The sequence below is a fragment of the Microtus pennsylvanicus genome, chromosome 2 (genome assembly GCF_037038515.1).
Source record: "Microtus pennsylvanicus isolate mMicPen1 chromosome 2, mMicPen1.hap1, whole genome shotgun sequence".
NCBI lineage: Eukaryota > Metazoa > Chordata > Mammalia > Rodentia > Cricetidae > Microtus > Microtus pennsylvanicus.
In genome coordinates this window covers 119,094,166-119,109,073 of record NC_134580.1, presented here as the reverse complement: position 1 = coordinate 119,109,073, position 14,908 = coordinate 119,094,166, and the positions used below count along the sequence as shown (strand labels likewise).

Genomic DNA, 14,908 nt, shown 5'->3' with positions numbered 1-14,908 from the left:
TTGTGTGGCAAGGGTGCTGAAGCACGTCACCTTTCCTGCAGTGAAATGAACTTATTCTCATTATCTTGTAAAGAACAGAAAGTGAGCAGACTCATTCAATGGCAACATGAAAAGGGAAAATCTGATCTTGAAATTTACCTACTAAGTAAATTTTCTGTATTACTTTACAATTATCAGTACTAAAGAAATAAAAATCTTGCTTTTATTTGGGAAAGAAATGGAAATAGAGAATGATTAATTAGGTATCTGAATTTATATATGAATGCTAATTACATATGTACACATATGCATTTGAGCACATATAGTAAATATAACACAGTGTTTGTGATGTATAAATGAATTTCTGTGAACTTATGATATATGTATATGTGCACATACTCATATGGTTAACATAAATATACATGTGTTGTGTATTTTAACTATAACCAGGTCACTAGAAGATAACAAATGAATTTTATAAATAATCTTGAAATGAGAAGGGTTTTCTATATTATAAAGCCTACAAAAAGGATTGATAATTGTATCATATTTATAGACTTATAAATAAAATTATTTTTCACATACAAGAAACTCAGAAGTAGCTGCTTCTTAGAGACATATTGACAGCTTACAATGGGGAGAGATGTTCTGTTGCAGTGTCTGTAATTGTTTATACGGCTTTCTTACTTCCAAGATGTGTATATACAGCTTTAATGATAAATATTCTCCTTTTAAAACCTTACCCCATCTCACACTGTCTTTGGTAACATTGTGACACAGACGTGTTCATATGTTCCCAATAGACATGTGTCTTCTGCTAATTTTTTTAACTAAAGAACTCTCAAGACTGAATAGTTAACATGAACTCATCAGTCAATAATTAGCCAACGCTAAGTGGAAGGTGTGAGATGACCCACTTTAGTGCCATTGGGAACTTATTCAGTGTGTGCCACATATCGGGTATCATACTAGACAGTGAGAGGACAAGGATAATACATGGCCCCAGCTTACTGCAACTTCACAGCCTGGAGACTCGTTGCCACGTTTAGGGGTGGGAGAGAAAACAGTGAGCACATTTAACAGGTGAATTTGGATGGACAATCAATGAAGTACATTAGATTTGGCCAATCACTTGGCAGCTTGATGGTTTGTTTGGAGCCTCTTAAGAGTCCTACAGATGTAGTAGGGAGGCCTTTGGAACTTCCCTAAAGCCATGTTCCTTACCCTCTCTGAGGAGTGGTGGGGCCGGGTGGGAAGGTGTGTGGAGGGAATGAGAGGAGGGGAGGGAGTGGAAACTTAGATTGGTGTGTAAAATGAAAAAAAGATAGTTTGTTTTCTTTTTAAAATAATAATAAATTCTTTTTTTTGTTTTGATTTTTTGAGACAGGGTTTCTCTGTACCTTTAGAGCCTGTCCTGGAACTAGGTCTTGTAGCCCAGACTGGCCTCAAACTCACAGAGATCCACCTGCCTCAGCCTCCCGAGTGCTGGGATTAAAGGTGTGCACCACCACTGCCTGGCCTAATAATAAATTCTTTAAAGAAAAAAAGAGAGAACAAATAACAGCAAATGATGGGAAACGTGGACAAAATGTAGATCTTATATATTGCTGGTGGGAATGTCAATTTTTTTTTTTGCCAATATGTGAACCAATACGGAGGCTCCTAAAAAATCTGGAACTATATTCACTACATGTCCTAAGTATGCTGTTGGTATGACCTGAAGGGCTTCAGGCCATCTGACCATAGAGAAACTTATTTGTTTGCTGTCACTTGCAGCACTGTTTGCAATAATTAGGCTATAGGAACAGCTCTCATGTTCAACAACAAAGGACTAGACGCAAGAAAGTGAGGTACATGCACACAGTGGACTTTTATTCAGTCATAACAAGAATAAAGTTATATCATCTGCTGAAGAAAAGGAGTCTTACAGATGATCCCTTTCAAAGGCGATCACTTGTAGAGACATTACTGCAGGATGGCTGCAAGGAAGATCAATACAAATATCAAAGTATTTGGTCTTTGTGGAAAGAAAACGCCCGCTTCTTTGGTTGGGTGTGCTGTAAGGAAAGGAAACCAGAAGACAGGTTCATGGAGGACAGCTCTAACTCACATGCTGTCATCTCCCAACATGTTTCCCCCTTGGTTACTGGAAACAGAATCCACAGTCTCACAAGACAATACTGTGCCTTGTAATTTTGTTGTCAGAACAAGCTCAAAAGTGATTTAAATTACAAGAAAGAATATAGAGGAAGACTCTTTTTTTTTTACAGGAAAATTTATGCGTTCATTTAACAACAATATACTGACTATCATCTATCAAATACTGGGGACTGGAGTAAGCAAATCCAGATGCTAACAGCTGTTAAAGAGGCACCCCAACCCACCTAAATTGTCAAGTGTAACAACGACTGAGAAGGAGAGCCATGGAGTTCAGTAGGGGTGGGCAGTATAGCAGGCTCTGCTGGGAAGATCTAGGGAAGTCATTCTTCTCAGGGTCCCCACCTAGATGGGACAATGAGGACTCTCTAGGACATAGAGGCAGTCAACAGGACCAAGGCTCACCAGGAGGATGCCAGCATCTGTGTGCAGTGTTGAAGAATTCAGGAACAAGATAGAACCACCATGGGAGGGTTCAAAGACCTTGCTGATGGTTATGTAGCATCCTGAGAAACTTCCTCGGGGTTTTAAATGGCCTGAGAAGAGTACACCTCTACTACTGGTCCTGTATCTTCCAAGACACCTGCCTGGACCTTCCAAGAAGCAAGAATGAAAGTTTGGTTAAGTCTGCATTGCTAATGGTGAGTTCTATAGCCCAAGACAGGATACTGTTAAAAAAGAGGGGTGGGGGTCTAAGGAACTAAATTAATTACAAGATTGGAGGATGGAGAAAGGATGTCCTGCCACCTCATTAGGAAACATACAAAGGTTTTGCATACACCTGGGCCAGCCTCCATTTACCTCTTTGTATTTCTTCATGGCATAAGGGGGAAAGACCTGACAGTCATTACAACTGGTCCTTTCTCTGCTCACTCTTACCTCACCCCATAGCATAGGAAGCAAACAAACAAAAAACAGCATCACTAAGAACATCCGATTTGTTTTTTTTTTAATTTCTTAAATAATTACCCCATTTCTGGTAACTTCCTAAAAATGATGCTTCTCCAGACAAGACACTGAGATAGAAAAAGCCCAAAGAAGTTTGTCCAGGAAGGGCATAACTCTGAAGCCCCAGGTTTAATGCCTGGAAAGGAAACTGTGTGATGCTGTGGGGAATATAAAATAAATGAAGTGGGCAAAACAGCCCCATAAGGAAATGATTAGAATCACCTTTGCCTTCTCATCTGCCTAATTGTTTTAGATGGACTTTGTGGCTTCATCTCAGGTGCTGTTTCTGGTGAGATGGAGCTGGGATGTGGAAACACTTAGTGTAAGGATAGGACAAAGAATGTTAAATAGAAAGATCAGGGAAGCAACAAGAAGATCCCTTGGTGCAGATAAGCTCACGAGTCTCAGTGCTTCCTCTAGGCCCTTGAGTCTTGGTGCATCCTCGAGGCCCACATGTCTCAGTGCATGCTCTAGTCAGTCTGCATCTGTTTCAGAATGCCTGCCCTGCCATCAGCTTGCAGGCCACTTGTTCAACTCCTAGACATTTCCACCTCCTGCCGCTCTTCATTTCTGCCATCTTCCCGCACCACGTTTCCTACATCATCTTACCTTTCCTGGGGACAAGCAAAGCCTTAGAGTGAAGTCAATGGCAGAGGGCTTGCACTGGCATACTTCCTATGTAAGCCACGCAGGCCTCCTTTGCTTTATCCCCTCCCCCTGAAAAACACGCCACTTATTCCCTATGTCTGCCTTCAGAATGTTCAGAGAAATCTAAGAAAAGCATTGCAAGATGCCTATTTTTGCAGTTCTTGAATCCCTGGATGCATATCACCATTTGATCCTGGCAGAGAGGCATATTTTCATTGTTTTCTGAGGGATGGAAAAGCTGATGAGTTCTCATTTCTGTCTGTGCATAACATGGGAAAACAGCAATGCTATGCATTTCTTTCTTTACTGTGAATGAGAAGACAAGATATTTGTAAAGTTGAAGAAAGAATTGAAAAGCTATAATTTAGGAAGCTAACCTTTCCCTAGGGCAGTGCTAGCAGATCTCACTGGCTTGCTAAGGGATTTGGAATTTGCAGAAGCCTGGAGCCCTTCTGCTGCTGGGGATCACGCTTCCAGGTTCCTGTAATTATATTCAAGGACTGGCATTTACAAGGTTGGTCGAATGCCTGCCTGACTTTTCAAACTGGGGCCTTGGCAGTGGTCCAGCAGCACCATAAACCACAGGACGAGCATCTTCCTGAGGGTTAATCATATGAGATGATTTATTGGAGGAGGGCTGGAAACACTGGCTAAAAAGTAAGTATTATGAAGCATTTTAAGAAGAAGATTCCAATATACTCAGGCTTCAGAATAAAGAAGCAATTTCAACAAAAAAAAAACCTCCCTTACATAGGTTATGCCCTGGTACCTGCGGATACACGTGTCAGCTTTTCCTTTAGCGGGCACTCCTCTGATGATGAAGTAGAAGAAGTGCTGAGACGATATAAAGAAAGATGGATGTTCAGGTAGCTTCTATGTTAATTTAGCTGTCATAAGTTACAAATAGTGAATCCAGTGGCCCGACACGGGGTGATTCTTATAAACATGATTTGGCTAGAAGCAGCAGTTTGGGTAAAAGAGGCAACTGTGAGAGCAGAGACTAAGGAAGGTGAATGTTCAACTCTTACTGGTCATCAATCTTTGGGAGTACATGCAGATCAGGAAGATCTTCACTTCGACTCCTTTCTCTTCTACAAAAGTCTAATTTCACAAAGTCCTGTGTCTAGATTAACAGCTATAGGGAGTCAGTAGCTGCTTCAAACAGGAATAAGTTTTCTCTAGGGACAAAACCCCAGCAGGTTATCCAATCCCAATCCCCAGATGTCATCTGTAAACACAGAATATGAGCAACATTAACACAAGCGAGGGTGGACATGGGAAGAATAGGAGGAGGACGAGGGAAGGATGTTAATGATGTAAATACAGTATAATCATATATAAAATCACCCCACCCAAATAAAAATAATTCAAATTGAAAATATGAAGAGGCTTGGATCTGAAGTTTGAAAATGGGATTAGTGTCTATATCATTCTAGACTGAGATCTCAGATCCACTGGATTCCTTATTCTCTATACTTGCCTCTCTGCTCTGTTGTCTGGATTGGCAATGATCTTAGTTCTTGGATGCATTAGGCTAGATGTTGCTAGGCAAGACTCTGGATTTCTTGGTATCATTTTCCCAAGCCAGGAAATTAAGGGTTCAGTATGATTTCTCAAGTGGCTTAGAATACCAAGTGTCTGTGGTCATAGGAAGAAAAAAATATATATTCTGGGTATTTGGGAAAATCAAAACAAATAGTGGGTTTCTTATCTCTTTAAGGAAAACATTGGAATAGCAACCCTTGATGTTGCCTAGAAAGGAATATTTAAAAATACTATAGAGAAATATGATTTAGTTTGACCCAAAGGATCAGCTACTTTACAATACCAAATTTCACTTTAAAGACCATAAATAACTACTACTGCTTTGTCTCTCTTAGTAAATTCTTAATTCACTTACCAAAAAAGATAAAATGTCTTTGCAACATTTCTCAGACTTAGATAAACTGTAGGGAGCCTGGAGGGGCTTCAGCAAGTTGTCTCTATTAGGGAACGATTTGAGTACCCTGCTAATTGCTATGTAGGATGTAGACTGCATGGCATGGTGAGATCACTGGTCTCTTTCCTAGCAGGTGGACTCATAAGCCTCTGAGTAAAACCAAATGGTGGTTAAATGAGGACAATGGTCTATCAAAGCAACATAGGCAAAATAATACAACTCACAGGCTCTTGTGATGGGGATATCTGGAGTGCAAAGCTCCTTTAAATGGTGGATAATCGGGAACTAGTGCTGGTACTCCTTCAGACTCTAAGCTATAGAACTGAACACAGCCTTAAGCTCTGTGCAGCAAGGAGTTCTGAGTCCAGTGGGAGAACAATAACGATAAGTGTAGGAATAAAAACAACGTGAACACTGGCACTGCCAGCAATCAAAATTGCCCAAATGTACATCTGTGTGTCTGACTTTAGGGTAAATGACACTTTCATCATTTATAGAATTTAATCGTTACAGCAAATCCATGTTACAGGCGTTACTAACTCTATTTAACAGCTGAGGTTGCTGAGGCATAGAGAGATGAATTAACCTCCTAAGGCCACACAGCTAATAATAAAAGGTGTTAGAATTTAAATGCAGATCAATGGGACCCTGAATCTTATATCCAAGGCAACTTTGATTTAGGGCTTCTTTTTCCTTAGATCCCTGAGAGAACACCACTGTAAGGGTCCAGATCATTGGATTACACACAGTGACACAAACCACATAGGCCAGTGGACTTCAGAGCCTTCAAGAAAAGGACGATTTTAGAGAGACACAAGAAAGGTCAAGCAACCCAAAAATGTAAGTATGGATTATCTCCGGGAATATTTTCCCAACAGGAGTTTTCTCTTCCATTCACCGATACACAACTAAACAAAAATGAAATGTGGCAGACACGTACAACAGAATATTCATAAAAACTAAAGAACAAATGACATTTCACAATGCCGATGGGTCCTGAAAATATGCTGGTAAGTGAAAAATAAACCAGTTATAAAATGCTGTTATGTTCTGATTCCCTTTATCTTGGATATCTCAGGAGGAGAATCTATGATTAGACGAGTAGTTGCCCAAGGCATGGGAAGAAAAAACCAGATGGATTTGATGCCTAAATGGGGCATTCTGGGGGGTCTGATGAATATTTTCTAAAATTAGCTTATGATAATGACTTTGTAGCGCACTGAATAAACTAACAGCCCTTTAAAAGGGAAGCTTCTGTGTTGATAGATTATATTTTAACAAAATTGTTTTGAAAATTATTAACTGACTTTTTAGCTTTCCCTGTCAAGTCAAAGTAAAATAATTCCTTAAGCAGAAATCAATGTGTGATAGATACCAATGGTTCCTGAATGTTGATTTATATCTCTGGAGTGGAGAGGATGTGTCAATAGCCTCCCTTGCTATTTTATACCTTTCTGTTTAGGTTTTGGTTGTTGAAATAAAATATTAAGACTTCCTATGCATTTAGCAGTGTTCTGGGTGATGGGATATAACAAAGACAGAACTCGGAGCTCATTTTCATGATCTAAGTCTTGATGAAAAGAATGGGGATCTTCAGTAAAGGGAAGGGGGCTTTACCGAAAATGTAGTTGATTACAAGGGAGACCCAGAAACGCTATGTAAAATAAGATTTATTAATAACATTTAGAAATGGACTCAGATGAACACATCATGGAGTTGAAGTGATTTCATGCCGATTTTGTTGATTTTAGTTCAATTTGTAGTCACTTACAGGGAACTCTTTTATTAATCATAGCTGAAAGGGGAGATAAGTATAAGATGCTTCATTTAGTTGCGAACATTTTAAGAATCGACTTGCAGTAAAATATTCATAGTCACTTAACAGTTGACTATTGTAGCAATGTATCCTCTATAATAAGATTCTGCCTCTCAACTCTGATTTCCTAGAGTTTCTCAATTCATGGGATGTTGCTTCAGCTTCTCACAACCCCTGTAGGAAGACTTATACTTTATGTAGCCTCAGGGAATAGGGTGTCATAGAAACAAATTACAAAACCTTCAGCCAAGGACTTCTGTGGAGATGGTCTAGAATTAAACCATAGAAAATGCACTGTTACTTGTGTATCCTCATCATGTTGATTTCAAAGTCTACTGATATGCTTGGTCCTTTTCCAAGGAATAAGGGAAGCAAAGAGTGTAAGTGCAGTTCAGTTTAAATGTTTAAATGTGCTGGCTAACCATCAAAACATAGGTCAGTGTTCAGACGCCTTAAAAATGCTCTTCTTTTGGAAATCTAATCATTAAAAGTAATAAGGACAATTTAATAGAGTTTGTACTATTAAAATTATCAAAGATTTTTATAAAATAGGCAGCAACTCTAGGTGACACTGCTCCTAAATTAACCAGTGGTGTCCAGTGTGGTTCATTGACTTATCATGCCCCCATGGGTAGTGAAATCTAGAAATTCAACACAATGCATTTCTCCTTTTTTCCCCATTAGACAGAGCTATAGCTAAGCAAGTGAATTCCAAGCTAGGTGAAACTCCTCATCTCCTGTCTAATGTTGGTCACAGAAAATCTCCTCTTCAAAGACACTACCATAGAGTGTCTCTCTCTATATATATATATATATAGATGATAGATAGATAGATAGATAGATAGATAGATAGATAGATAGATAGATAGATAAAGATAGATAATAGAGATATTTGATATCAGGGTAGATAAGTCAATAAGAGCAATGCCATATTAGTAATTACTTGAAACCACAACATATTCCCAGATCCTTAAATAACAGAGGAGGACAAATCCTCTCACAAGCATAATTCTTACTTTGGCTCTGCTGTTACCAAAGAAGAACAAAGCATCTACATTCACTAAGCTACTGCATCCTTTCCCTCCCTCCCTTCCTCCCTCCCTCTCTCCCCCCCATCCCTTCCTCCCTTTTTCTTTCCTTCCCTTCTCCTGCTGCCCCCCCATCCAGCTCAGCTTTACCCTAACTAATAAGCTGCATTTTAAAAGGATTCCAAGCTAAATTTTAAAAATAGAACCACTGACTAAAAACAGATTTGACATGAAAATCACCGTCCTGGAGAAATAAACATAGTTGACTTCTCTAAGAACTGTCAAAATTATTTGTGAAATCTCATCTCAAGAGAGTTCAGCTATGTTTATTGAAACTTGCCCTTTAGATATAAGCATGCCCAAGAAACAAGGTGAATGGGTGCCATTCAAAACATGGTAAGAAAATGTGTAGCTATACAGAAATTTGAAATGAATTTCTGTTTGATTACTTGAAATATACAACCCATATTCTCACAAGATAAAACCATGCCTTATAGCTTTGTGAATGGTGTCCTTCCGCTCCTCCTCTTCTTCAGTTTGGATCATGAGATTCTGGCCAGTGGTGCAATCATTCAGGGTGGTTAGACCTCTATGGAGACACCCTTATAGACATACCTAGGGATGTGTTGTTTAGATGACTTGCAATCTACTCAAGCTGAAAGGGAAGACTGATCATTGTCACTGCTAGCACAGGGATGTAGCCATTTCCGCGCTGCTACATCAATGAGCAAGTTTAGTGAAGACTGGACAGTTCTTAAATTCTCCTGAGAAGATCTCTAGGGTGTTGGTTTTTGGTAATGCTCTAGTTTTCAGTGAAAGACATACCCAGACTTACTGTGAAATGTGCAGAGCTTGCAGTTTGCTAGTCTAGTTTTACTGGATCCCTAAAAGTCTTAATAATTTAATATTTTTCTAGAAGTAGTCCTTTTTTAAACATAATAATAAGTAGCAGCATCTAAGAAAGGGTTGGTTTGGAACTTATGGCTTCCTTTTAAGTCCTGGTCAGATTTTTACCTTGGCAAAATTACAACGGAACACATGCCTAAACTTTAGAAAGAATATAAATAAGCAGACAAATAAATAAATAGGATGCAACTCTAATCCTATTCGAGGTATTGATCATTAAGTTCTGTTGAAACTGCACACCTCCCGAGATGACCCAGCTCCCCACCGTGTCCCCAGTACCCATGGAACGAAGCTTCCAGGGCTTTCACATTGTTCCGTGGAGCTCCTGAAAGAGCTCTGCTCATGCATACTTACTGCCTTTCTGTATAGGGTGAACTAGCAAAAACCTTTGTCAGATACTTGAGAGTGTTTTCTAACACAAGGCTAGCCCTTTGCTTTAGGTTTCTTCGATGTTTTTTAACTTTTGAGACCCATGTTCCTTAGAGAACACAAAGAAAGAGCTTTAGCATTTAATATGTATGTAAACATGAGTGTGTTTGAGTACATTGGCTGAAATGTTCTGTTCAAACCCAAAGGCTTCAGAGGGTTAGAAGCAGTTTCCTACCTGGGATTTTGTTTCTCAAGCTAGTTCTCTCTGCTGCCTCATGATGGTCAACTCATAGAATAACATTCAAATGTGATATAATTGAGCTGGGTTTGGCAGCACCAACAGGTTTGCTCAGGAGAGGTAAGTTACACTGACTCTAATGTCACTTGCTTTGTGGAGCAGTGGTTAACTCAAGGATTGCCAAGAGTGATAATACTGTCTATAGTGGATATACCTTGAGAAGGATAACAATTCAGAAGGCAGATTTTTATGAAAGGGAGACAAATTATTATTAGACCACCTGAAAGTTTTCAAAGCAAATGGAAATATCAAAGGGAAGAGGGGAGGAAAAAGAACAAGAAGGGGGAAGGTTGCAGAGATGAAAGCAAGGGCACATATTTTTGTCATTTCTTTCTGCTGGTTCCCAAATGCATTACCAGACAGGGCTATTCTTTCCAGCAAGCTCAGAACTAGACAGCAGTAGTAGTCACACCTCCTCCCACCTGCCAGCCTTGAAAGGGCAAAGAGGCAGCCATGCCCCCCAACATGGTCACTGTAGAGTAGCCTCATCTCTTTTAGATGCATGCCTGTCAATCTGACAGCTGTACAGATTATATATATATCATACACAGAAAGCTACATCACTTTCCTTTGGCTTATTAGGAGCAGAAGGATGAACCTAGATGTCAATGATGGGCTCAGCTAGAAAGTTTGGACCAGCGATATTGAGTAAGGGGTTTTGAATAAACTAGACATTTGTACCACACTCTAAGCAGGTACGATGAGTACATGCTAGAGCTGCTTCGGCTAAGCTATGTTGTATTGACAGTGCTGTTTCCAGCCAGTAACTCATTGTCTAAAATTTCTCTCTAAAGATACGCCATCGTATACAAGAACACTTCAGATGTTTTCCTTTTCCTCCTGAGAGACTATTTACTCAATTTCCAAGTACTCAATGGACATTTCTGCCTGGATTTTGTATCAGTTAACTCTAGCAACTATCATAAAGCGGATTGAAACTGTTTTCTGCCATTTGCTTCTAGTAAAAATTCCTTTGCTCTGTATCATGTCTGGTCTTTTTTTTTCCTTTTTATAACACTTATTAGCACCAGAGTGTCTGAATGGGGCTTAGAGGGCAGAATGCACGCATCTGGTCTGAAAAGTCCATCAGAGAAGTTCAGAATTGTCCCTCTGAGACTAATGTGGAGGTCAGTTCAAATGTTTAACAGGGATCGGGAGGGTTAGCCTCACCTGGATCTATTTTTCTCAAAGTAGCACTGGCTTTTCTTTGGTGCCCTCCTAAAGGAGGCTTTCCATCCTGAGAGGAAGCAGGACGTCTGGGGCCCTGGGCAGCTATGCTGAAAATATTATGCAGGGGCAGTCAGTAAGACGGTGCTGACAGGCCCTGTGGTAAAGTCCAGTTTCTCCTCCCAGGAAACTTCAAAAGAGGCAGGGTCTGCTCTAACCATGTCTCTTCCTTAAATAAGGTTGAATTATAGGGTGGGCTGTTGTCCTCAGCTGATTCTGGGGTACTCCAGAGTTTGCCTCCCCAAGGCAAAGATATAGGGAAAAGGATGGGAATAGGGTGGCTTATGCTGGGGCCACTTGGCCCTGAGTGCTGGGTTATTCATGTCCAGTTGGCACCCTTGGAATATGGTCATCCTTTTGACTCTCTGTCCGATGAGAATGCTGGATATGTTACATGGGCACTAAGGTGTCTTGGACCTTAACAAAACATTTTCAAACCTGCATCCCTGATATTTGAAACTGAGAAAGTAGGATGGCAGCTCCTTTTCAGACCATGACTCTATAAAGTGATGATCCAGTCAAAGCAAGTGAGAGACTGGTAAGTGACAGCTTCTGGAGAAGCCCGGGAGTGAGGCATGTCAGAAGTCACAATATGCTAGCTCCCTGGCTAGTATGTTCCCCACCAATCACAGTCCTAGGAGCTATAACAGACCACAGAGGGTTTCTGCTTAAGTGAAATGCCCCGTTCAATAGGGCACTCAGATGAGCAAGTTCTGTTTCATCATTTGATCTGCCATGCCCACAAACACCAGTTCCAGTTCGAAAATGCTTTTTGTAACTGTTTCTTTTCTCTTTGCCCTCTAAGATAATACTGTTTGGGCAGGTAATCTACACATAATCACAGATTATTAAATATTTCCAAAAGTGATGAGAAATGATTTTGAAGATTTTGGCCATAAATGTGCTTGAGGTCATGAATACATACAGCCTGATTTGAGCATTGTATAATGTGTTCATATACCAACAAAACCAAACATTCTATAAAATCGGGTGAATATGTATAATGTTTATGTCTTACATATTAGGGGAAAATTAAAAAAAGAAAATGACAACTGATTAGCTTTCTCTGCCTGTTCCTTTGCCAATCAAAATGTTACTTTTCTATATCTGCAGTAAAGCAACAATTTGTGTGACATTATTACCCTCAACAACAACAAATATTTGCTGATCAATGGACATAGGGCTCCTCCGTTGGGGATGGGGTATGCACAGTTATGCTCCAGAATACTGTGGCTCTTGAAGAAGCCTGCATGTTAAGAGGTCCAGCTGAGTGGTACAGCACCTGCCTAGAAAGTGCAAGACTCCCTGGTTTTGACACTGCACAACACGAAATAATGATGATGACAATGACAGTCATAACCCAAACCTCTGTGAGTGCAAAGCTTATTCAGAATACTGTGTGGAATACACAAAGAAGCATTTATCAGTCACGTTCAAATGCTCAAAAGTTTCAGGAGGTGCAATGATCTTTGAGAGATGGACTCTCAAGGCTTCCTGGAGATGGAAGTGCAACCTGCTCAGATATGCATAGTATGATTCTTCTTGGATTGCTTAGAAAGCAAAGATGGAGATATGCAGATAACTTAAAACTTTGTCGTGTGTGTGTGTTTATGTGTGTGTGTGATAAAGGAGTGTATTATAGGAAAGATGGACGGATAATTGGACCTTGTTATTCATATGTTCTCAGATTTGTGTTGCAGAGGGTGTGTCAGGATAGATGAATGCCAAATGATGGTCTGAAACAAAAACAATTGGTCCTGAGAAGTGTTTCATCAAAAATGACTTTCCTGGCAAAAATAAATTAATTACTTAAATAAAAACTGTTCAAGTTGGGCATGCTGCTATATACCTGTAACCCCAGTACTCAGGAGGCTGGGACAGCAAGATCACAAGTTCAAGTACATTGCCTCAAACAATGAAAAGCCAAACAAAGCTGCTGCAAACTAAATTCTTCTTTTGAGCATGTGAAATCATAGAAATCTGAGTACACTACTCCACATCCTCTCAGACAGGGTTTGGGTTTTTTTTTTCCTCTCTTTTTGAAAGCATGATAGCTTCAGGGAATATAAATAGAAAATGCCCATTGTTCCAAGGAGAGAGAGCGAAGATGAACTCGCAGGTAATGGAATGCCGTCCAAGGCTCCTGAGCAGATGGGAAGCGCGCAGCAAGTGGCCACACAGAAAAATTAATCTAGCACGGCTTGCAGTGTGGAGTAAGAAAGGCAGGAAACAGAACCTAAGATTATTCTCAACATTTGCTCAAGATCAACCTCACCAGGAACTGCAATTTTCAGTCTTTGCTTGTTTTTAATTGATTTTTCCTTTCCAGCCAAAGACTACATTCTTTAAATGTATTAGTAAATCAGCCTCCCAGAAACGAAGGTAAAAGCAAAACTAAAGCAGCTAATTAAGGAAGGGGTGCTACCAGACTCTGAATCAGAATAAGAAAACAACCACTCAGCAATATATGTGTCCTCTGCCAAAGGATCAAGGGCTAATCTAAGAGCGTTGGCTTCATAAGGGAACTGGGTGTCATCTTCAAACTGCCCAGTGTGGAATGGGCAATGAAATACAGCATCTTAGAGTTTTCTACCAGTTAGTGAAATAGATGCCATGGATTATAACTGAACATGGCCTCTGACTGTCATGGGTTTCATCCTCTTTCATAAATTTTCCCAAACTAAGAGAATCAAGATGAGAAGCCAGCCGCTATGTGAGTATTGTAGTCTTTGACCTAGCATTGTGGAAATGGATATACTTTCATGGCATCAATGGCAATGACTAGGTCTCATTGTCAGCTTGACTGGGTTTCAATCACCTAGGAGATTTACCTCTCTATGTGTCTGTAAGGGATTTCATAGATGCTAAATTAAGATGGAAAGTCCCACCTTGAACATACACAACACTGCCCCATGGGCTGGGGTCCTAGACTGGAGAAGAGGAGGATGCCAGCTAAGAAGCTTTCACCTTTCACACTCACTTCATGACTATGCAGACAATCTGGCCAGCTCATTTATGTTTCACTACCAAGTCTTCCCTGCATGAGGGACTGTACCCTTGAACCAAAAGCCAAAACAACCCCCTTTCTTCCTTAAGCTGCTTTTTCAGGCATTTCCTCACAGTGATTAGAAAAGTAAATATGCTCAGGCCTTAAGTGAGTTGCTGGAAGCCACTCTGCCTCAGTCCTGTCTTCACTAGTGCCTTCTCCTCTCAAGGGAAGACTGAGGCAGCTCTTAGATTCTCCTCCACATTCCCTCCCCAAGAGGGATTCTTATTCTTCTGGAAAGAACAGTGACCGGGATCTACTTTAGGTGAGACTTTGTATCCCTGTCTATTTTGGGCTCTATTTTAATAGTCTCTCCTTATCATCCTTTACTTTTCTATATTTCCTTCTAGTTACTTCCCTGTATACAGCATATCCTAAGATAATTCTTTGCACATTACTATAATATTTTCAGAATCAAAAGCCATCCATGGCTTGGCATGATAATAGACAAAGAGCCCAATGTGGTGGTTTAGGCAGTCCTATGTTTGTTTGTTGTTGAGGAAAATCAGGATCGTGATGGAGGAACATTCTTACAAGGAGAACCATG

General features: G+C 40.1%; 1 protein-coding gene across 6 annotated transcripts in view; it reads right to left on the bottom strand.

Moving 5' to 3' along the window:
- Macrod2 (mono-ADP ribosylhydrolase 2) overlaps positions 1-14,908 on the bottom strand; it is a 1,861,794-nt gene that overhangs the window by 572,401 nt on the left and 1,274,485 nt on the right. The window lies entirely within an intron of this gene.